Source organism: Dipodomys spectabilis, unplaced genomic scaffold (assembly GCF_019054845.1).
Source record: "Dipodomys spectabilis isolate Male_0828 unplaced genomic scaffold, ASM1905484v1 ptg000183l, whole genome shotgun sequence".
Lineage (NCBI taxonomy): Eukaryota > Metazoa > Chordata > Mammalia > Rodentia > Heteromyidae > Dipodomys > Dipodomys spectabilis.
The window spans coordinates 4201663-4211312 of NW_024870860.1; positions in this window are offsets into that span (position 1 = coordinate 4201663).

Genomic DNA, 9650 nt, shown 5'->3' on the forward strand with positions numbered 1-9650 from the left:
TAGGCAACACTGTGATTAAAGCATTATCATCTTAATGCCTAATAACGAGGAGAAACATATGGACTTCTCCTGCAACTATGAAAATATTTGATGATAAAAAGGCAGTAGTGTAAGTTCCTGCCTGGTTGGATGGTAGACAGGCCAGGACATTAAGTAATCATGCATACCAAAAATTTTTTCACCTTCTTGGCTTCAGCTACTTTTGAAATGGAAGGTATAATAAACCATTATATTTTGATAAAATACCTTCTAGTCTGAACAGTTCTGTTTGAACTGTTCATCTCTCTATGATCCCTTGTAAACAAGATTAGTTTTATTCCAGTAAAACAATCTATGCTGTCAGCGTAAGATATTCTGGTTGGTCTGTTCCCACATGGAAGAAGTATAAAGGCTGAGGTAGACATTTGTGCCAGTAACACATCATTTGGGAAAATGTCAGCTGAAGAAGTTTAGAAGTAGCTCTTAAGCAACGCTTACTTTGAATCCATTAGGTCCACAGAGCTAACACAGTTGGATAAATAAGTACTTGAAAAAGCCATCACCTTTGGACTTATCAATAAATAATTGAGAGTACAATCAAATTCCAAATCAAAAAATTTAAGATAGTCATTAACAAAAAAAAATTGCAAATGTGAGCAATAGATTGATCAATATCAACATTATGCAAACATAGAATATAGAATATTTTAAAATATACTTTTTCAGACAAGCACCAGAAATATTTTATTTTCTGTACTACTCATTTCAACAGGCAAGTTAAAATTATTTCTGATTGAAAATCACAATCTCTGAAGAAATCATTATACATGTATACAAAAACTACTGAATACATTTTGACATACAATGCAGGCAATTCACTTTAAAGAATTCCGCGGAATCCATGAATTTTTACAGTAAAATATTGGTGTTGGCAGGCACTCATGCCTATAATCCTAGCTACACAAGAGGCTGAGATCTGAGGATCATGGTTCAAATCCAGCCTGGGAAGGAAAGTCTGTGGTACTCTTCAATAAACCTCTAGAAAACTGGAAGTAGAGCTGTAGCTCAATTGGTAGAGCTCTCACCTTGAGCTGAAGAGCACAGGGATAGCTCCCAGGCCCAGAGTTCAAACCCCATGACCGACCAAAAAAAAAAAAAAAGATATTGCTCTTATTTGGATTGTGAAAATATTTTGTAGGGACACAAAAGATGGACTTGCATTTTTGAAATTTAAGAAACGTAACCCGACCATTAGGACTTAGGTGAACAATTTGTACAGCCTTCCACAACTTCATAGAGGTAGTGATACATAATTATTCTTTTGGCAATATCAAATGCAGTTTCTTCTATGTTGTTCTTCATGCCTGGTTTTATATAATGGTTCAACAAAAGGAGATCCAGCATATCTTTACTATCTCAATTCTCAGCAGCAAGATGTAAGGGGGCCAAGAGGCCTTTAGTTTGGGCATTGGTTTCTGTATCATGATGAAGTAAGAAAGAAGCCACTCTAATATTATTCCACATATATGCACATATATGTGCAGGGGTGTCCAGTCATCTACAGTTATTGCATGTGCCGTTTGAGACACCAACTCACTGACAATGTGTAAGTGTCCACTGTAGGCTTCTCGATGAGGAGGGATCCCTACTATTCATATGAGTGGCCTTTTGGGAAAGAAATCACTGCACTGTAGTGAGCCGAATATTTTTGCCAGCCCAATGAAGAAATTTGCTTGGATCCTTCTCCACTTTTTTTCTTGCAATTGATATCATTCCTTACTTTTTTATATTGTTCCTCATATTCCTAAGAATTGCCAAACCAGAGACTTTGAGTGCCAGTGGGAATGAGGTGTCCATGTATTTCCCTAATAGTTCACATTGGTTGAACTGGTCAGAAATATCCAGTGAATTTTCTGCATCTGTTTATTCACCATTTCTCTTTTTCCAATTTTACTATTCGAAATTATTCTAACTGGAGAGCAGGGAATTGATGGAGAGCAGAGGAAAGATGTTCTTCCGCATTCAAATGTATACACTGAAAATGAGGACAAGTGATGTCTTCATGTGAAGCTTATTCTAGGAATGAGAAAATAGGAAATAACGCCTTCTATATAAATGATTTGGGAAATGGCAGAGCAAAAAGTGAAATGCTGCAACCAAAAATATGAAAGCAAAATAAATTAGGATAATTATTGGGCAATCATATTATCTATGAGAACCAAGAAAGGGAGAGACAAAGAGAGAGACAGATGAGTAATGACCTTGCTTGCCACAAAATCCATTCCTCTGATCAATTAATAGAGCAAACAAAATATTATTTTTTTAAAAAGATGGGAGTTCAGGAAGATGGCAGACGAGAAGCTGGAAGCTAAACAAGCTCTCGCATAGAAAGCAGTTTTAGAGTTACAGTGAAGAGTTCTAAGCCAGAGAATCACACCAAGTGTGCTTTCACGGACAAAGAGAAAGGCCAGAGAGAGAAAACACAGGCAAGGAGACAGCTCTGAGCATTTGCCAGCAGCTGCTGCGGCGGCGGCAGCGGTGGTGGTGGCGACTACAGCCGCCACACCTGAATCACAGAGAGTCCGGGACGAAGGAGCCATACCCGGCAGGTGAGCGGATTCCACTAAACACCAGCAAGAACCGACAAGGAGAAGAAAAATTCATCCCACAGTTTGCAGACCAGAGAAGACCCAAGAACCAAGTTTCGGCATGAGTAGAAGCCTAACATCCTCACTCCTTCTCAGGGAACAGAGGAGGGAAGACCACCCTCCCCCCCCCATCAGTACCGGAAATCACCATCTTGGACACCGACAAAGCTTGGTGGAGCTGCTAGCTCCAATTCAGGCCTTGGAATAAATCTAGAGTCATCTAGCAGGTCACAAGAGCCTAAATGACCTGCCAGACTCAGCTCCACCCAGGGAAAAGTCACCCACCTCGGGCACCAGCCCTAGAAGTGGCTTTCTCCACCAGGTAATCAAAGCCAGAGGCTACCCCTCCCTTTAGCAGCCTGGACAATCAATTGAAATTCAGTAAACAGAAACCCTGAGAGTGGCTCCAGGCTGGGCTCTGTGATTTTCTCACAAACCAGCCCCCGGGAAAAGCTACTGTTTACTGAAAGGCCTCAACTCTACCCGGAACCTAGACTCATCACAGCATCTCCAAAATCGAGGAAAAAGCAGATCTCCCTCCCATTGAACTAACCTGGGAGGAGGATCGCAAAACATTGGGGAAAACAGAGCATTTTTCTGCCTATTCAAAGAAACTGAATTAAGTAACCAACCAAGCCACAGGAACACAACCAGACCAGAGACTCCAACAAGAGGCTGGTTAGAGACACAAGGGATATACCGGATTTTTCCCACCCCTCACAAAAAATAATTTTTTGTTTACCTTTTTTAAAAAATTTTTTTTTCTAAATTTTTTTTAATCTTTAATTTTTACCTTTTTTGAAAAAATTTTTTTTCTAGTAATTTTTTCCTCTTAGAATTTTATTGTAGGGGTATAAGTTTGTGTGTGTTTTTCTTTATTTTTGTTTTTGTTTTGTTTTGTATTTGTTTAGCTCTACTGAACTTCTGATCTTTTTTCTTTGTTTCTTATCCTTTTTACCTGTTCTTCTCTTTCGTTCTTCTTTACGTGACTTAATTGCTGTTCTGCATATCCTCAGATAAACCCACAGTGGATTATTAGACCTTATTCCCCATTGTGTACACACTTAATAGACAAATTTATTACTCAATTTAAAACCTTTTAGACTTAAATTCCTTAATAACAGTACTACCTCTTTATACCTATATAATATTTTAAGTATTTTTATTTTTAAGTTTTTCACATCATCTTTATATCCCTCCCCCTCTCTCATTATATTCATGTTCTTCTTGGATAGTTTGTTTTTCAATCTTAATAATATTTTTTAATTTTTACCTTTCTATTTTTTTTCTGGTCTCTTTTGGTTGCCTTTTTCTTTCTTCTTTTTTTTCTCTCCCTCTACTTTCATCCTATCCAACCTATTTCCTGCTTTGAGATTAGGATATAGTTAACACTCCCTGTGCCTTCCCACATCACTCTATTCCTATTTTTTACCCACACCTCTTCCTAACCCTAATAATTTCTGGTTTACCAAATTCTTCTATGGGGTTCGTAGCACATTAATATACAGTTGTCTGATCTTGAATAGGTGTATCTGATGAACTAAATTATATCTGCAGACTATTGACTGTGAAAATACAGACTTTGGTTGATGCTTGCCTTAAGGTAGTGTTCTAGCACAAAACTGGTGTTAATTTCATCCAAAATGGGCAGAGTAAGCTGGAAAAACACAAGAAAAATGGCAAGTCCAGTATCTCAACTCCCACTCATGATAACCAGGGGGCAGAACAGATAATGAATAATGCAGAGGAGAGTTCCCAAATAGTTCTACAAACACTGCTGGCAAACATGATAAATGAAAAGATTGAAATCATACAAAGGACTCTTTATGAGTGTGATAGGGAGAGAGAGGAGGCAATTCAAAAGTTTATACAGGAATATCATGAGCGTGAGGAAGCTACTCAAAAACTGAAGCAGGATTTGCATGAGCAGCTTGAGAATACACAAAGAGAAAGGCAGGAATTGCATGAGCAGGCTGAGAACACTCAAAGAGAACTACAGGAATCTCACGAACAGGAGAAAGCTAAGCAAAGAGTAATACAGGAATTGAGAGAGCAGGATGAGAATACACAAACATCACTAAAGGCATTCATGGTATCCATTAACAAAGAGCTGAAAGAAGTCAGGGAGACCACCAAGGGAATCGTGAATGGAAACCAACAGAAGGAATGGGAGTCCAAGGAAACCATAAACAATCAACTAAGTGATTTGAGAACAAACACTGAACACCAAATTAAGGAAGTAAAGAAGTTCATACAAGATCTAAAACAAAGCAACAAGAATTTGAAGCCATGAAAGCTGAAAAAATAAAAGGAAAAGAAATAAAAAACAAAGTAGAATGTATTGACAGCAGGTTAGACCATGCAGAAGATCAAATCTTGGGGATTGAAGACACCCTGGACATTACAGAGAAAGAACATACAACCATCCAAGACAAGTTCAAGAAATATGAGAGATCTATCCAACACTTGGAAGACACCACCAGAAGGCCTAATCTAAGGATAATGGGTGTAGAGGAGCACCTAGAAACAGAAGTTAATGGTCTAGAAAAATTTGTTTAAGAGCATACTAGCAGAGAACTTCCCAAAGATGAAAAAAAATAGGCATATTCAAATACAAAAAGCTTTTAGAACTCCAAATAGAACAGACCAGAATAGGACATCCAACCATCACATAATAATCCACACAGGATCAATTCAGACCAAGGAAAAGATCCTTAAAGCTGTCAAGGAGAAAAGATTAATCACCTATAAAGGGAAATCAATTAGAATCACCTCAGATTTCTCAACAGAGACAATCAAAGCAAGAAGAGCCTGGAATGACGTATGCCGTGCACTACAAACAAATATCAACCAAGAATACTGTACCCAGCTAAACACTACTATCTAACTGAAGGCCAAATAAAAGCCTTCCATGACAAAGAAAAATTGAAACAATGAATCTCCACCAAACCAGCCCTACAAAACATTCTTAAAGACGTCCTACACATAGAAAACCAACAAAACCACAATAAAGGCCAAGAAACTGCACCCAAACTGAGAATCCAAGAACCATAGGAAGAACTCAGTTTTCCCAGCCCCAAGAAGGTGGATAACATGGCAGGAACTCCCAAATACCTCTCAGTCCTATCTCTTAACATTAACGGACTTAACTCTCCAATTAAGCGACATTGACTGTCTACTTGGATTAAAAAACAAGATCCTTCTATCTGCTGCCTTCAGGAGTCACATTTTGCCCCTAAAAACGAACACATTTTCAATGTTAAAGGCTGGAACAAAATCTACCAAGCAAACGGCCCCCATAAACAGGCAGGAGCTGCAATCCTAATATCAGATAAAATAGACTTCAAATTAAAATTTGTGAGAAGAGATAAAGAAGGTCGCTACATACTAATTAAGGGATCTCTCTTTCAGGAGGATATTACAATTCTAAATATCTATTCGCAAAACAACGGAACACCCAAATTTATCCAAGAAACACTGCTTTCCCTCAAATCCCACAGAAATACAAAGAAGTTAATTGTTGGGGATTTTAACACACCACTCTCCCCACAAGCTAGTTCAACTTGGCAAAAACCTAACAGAGAAACCGCAGATCTAAACAACTGCATGGATCAACTAGATTTAACAGACATCTACCAAATATTTCACCCAGCAGCATCAGAATACACGTTTTTCTCAGCAGCACAAGGAAATTTTTCAAAAATAGACCACATTTTATGCCACAAATTAAACTTGTCCAAATTCAGAAACATTGAAGTTATACCTTGCATTTTCTCAGAACACAAGGTAATAAAATTAGAACTCAAGCCCAAAAGCCACCAACAAATTCTGGTAACACATGGAGGCTAAACAACACACTGCTGAATCTCAAGTTGGTCAAGGAAGAGATTAGAAATGAAATTGAAATGTTCATGCTATTCAACAAAAATGAGCACACAAATTACCAGCTTCTCTGGGAGAGAGCCAAGGCAGTACTCAGAGGCAAGTTTATAGCTGTGAGTTCCTACATCAACAAATTGGAGAGATCTGAAAAAAACAATTTAATGAGACATCTGAACCTCTTTAAAATAGAGCAGCAAGATAAAGCCCAATCCAATAGATGGAAAGAAATAATTAAAATTAAATCACAATTAAATGTATTAGAATACAAAAAACTATAGAAAGAATCAAGAAAACAAAGAGTTGGTTCTTTGAAAAAGTTAACAAAATTGACAGACCCTTAGCAAATCTTATCAGAAAAAGAAGAGAATACACCCAAATAAATAAACTCAGAGATAAGAATGGAAACATCACCACGGAAACAGCCAAGATTCAAAACATTTTAAGGGAATACTTCTCAAAACTTTATGCAAATAAGTTTGAGAACTTGGCAGAAATGGACCTTTTCCTAGCAAATATTGACATGCTAAAACTAAACCAAGATGAGTTAAACTATCTTAACCGGCCCATATCAAGCATTGAAATAGAAACAGCAATAAGAGACCTTCCAGCTAAGAAAACTCCAGGACCAGATGGTTTTACAGTCGAATTCTACAAGGCCTTCAAAGCTGAGCTCACACCAATGCTCCTCCAACTCTTCAATGAAATTGAAAGAGAAAGTTCACTACCGAACACATTCTTTGAAGTCATCATAACCCTCATCCCAAAACAGGCAGGGACTCATCAAAGAAAGAGAACTATAGACACATTTCTTTGATGTATATTGATGCAAAATTTCTCAACAAAATTTTGGCCAATCGACTTCAACAATTCATCCAAAAAATCAAACACCTTGATCAAACAGGATTCATTGCAGGGATGCAAAGCTGGTTCAATATACCAATTCAAATATTATTATTCATCACATCAACAGTAGCAAGGATAAGAACCAAATGGTTATCTCAATAGATGCAGAAAAAGCATTCGAAAAGATCCAACACCCCTTTATGATGAAGGATTTGGAAAAATTAGGAATCCATGGAACATTCCTCAATACAATAAAGGCTGTATATGACAAACCTACAGCCAGCATTATACTTAATGGTGAAAACCTAAAGCCATTTCCTCTTAACTCAGGAACAAGACAAGGATGTCCACTCTCTCTACTTCTCTTCAACCTAGTACTAGAATGTGTAGCTACAGCAATAAGACAAGATGCAGACATAAAGGGGATCCAAATAGGGAAAGAAGAAATAAAACTCTCCCTCTTTGCAGATGACATGATCTTGTATTTAAAGAATCCCATAGACTCCACTCCCAAATTACTCAAGCTTATTCAAAATTTTGGCAAAGTAGCAGGGTATGAAATTAACCCTCAAAAATCAATGTCTTTTCTGTATGCCAACAATGAGAAAAGTGGTGCTGAAATTAGGAAAGCAACTCCATTTGTAATAGCCCCACAAAAAAATAAAATATCTAGGAATTAACTTAACCAAAGAAGTGAAGGACCTCTATGATGAAAACTTTAAAATCTTGAAAAAGGAAATCAAAACAGAACTTAGAAAATGGGAAAAACTACCATGCTCCTGGATTGTAAAGATCAACATTGTGAAAATGGCAATACTTCCCAATGCTATGTACTAACTCAATGCGATACTTATCAAAATTCCAACCTCATTCTTCAAGGAAATAGAAGAGGCAATCCAAAAATTCATATAGAACAATAAAAGACCCCGAATAGCAAAAACGCTCCTCACCGGAAAGAACCCTGCTGGAGGAATATCAATACCAAATTTCAAACTCTTCTAGAAAGCCATAGTAATCAAAACAGCTTGATTCTGGTACAAGAACAGACCTCAGGACCAATGGAATCGAACTGAAAACCCAAAAATGATCCTACAGACCTATAGCCATCTAATATTTGATAAGGGAGCTAAAAAAAATAGAATGGAAGAAAGACAGCCTCTTCAGTAAATGGTGCTGGCAAAATTAGTTAACTACTTGTAGAAAACTAAAGCTAGATCCTTATATATCACCCTGCACCAGAATCAACACCAAATGGATCAAAGACCTCAGAGTCAAAGCAGACACCCTGATAATATTACAGGATGGAATAGGAGAAACCCTAGGTCTCCTTGGCGCAGGCTGAAATTTTCTTAATAGGGACCAAGAAACACAACAAATCAAAGAAAGGTTGGACAAATGAGACTGCATGAAGTTGCAGAGCTTCTGCATGGCAAAGGACATAGCTAGCAAGATCAATAGAAAGCCCATGGATTGGGAGAAGATCTTCACTAGCCATACAACAGACAATGGTCTCCTATTTAAAATATATTTGGAGTTCAAATAATTAAATCCCCCAACAACAAATCCTCAAAGAAACAACTGCCCAATAAATATGTTGTCTAATGACTTAAAGAGAAACTTCTCTGAAGAAGAAATAAGGATGGCCAATAGACACATGAAGAAATGCTCAATTTCCCTAGGCATAAAAGAAATGCAAATCAAAACAACATTGAGATACCACCTCACCCCAGTTAGAATGGCATAAATCAAGAACTCTAATAACAACAGATGCTGGAGTGGATGTGGACAGAAGGGGACCTTCCTTCATTGTTCGTGGGAATGTAAACTTGTTCAACCACTTTGGAAAGTAGTATGGAGGTTCTTCAAAAGACTCCAAATAGAGCTCACCTATGACCCAGCAGTCCCACTTTTGGGCATTTACCCAAATGTTTACAAACAAGACCACACTAAAGCTACCAGCACAACTATGTTTATTGCAGCATTATTTACACAAGCTAAGATCTGGAAAAAACTCAGATGGCCCTCAGTAGATGAATGGATCAAGAAAATGTGATATATATACACAATGGAATTCTATGCCTCCATCAGAAAGAATGACATTGCCCCATTTGTTTGGAAATGGAAAGACTTGGAAAAAATTATATTAAGTGAAGTAAGCCAAGCCAAGCTGAGAAGGTCAGATAAGGTGATGTTAGGAAAATGAACCCTAAGATATCTATTTTAAATGTGTTTTTTTCTTTCATGCATTTGTTTCTAACGCAATTTTAAGATTATTTCTTTGTTGCTTTGTAAGTCCCT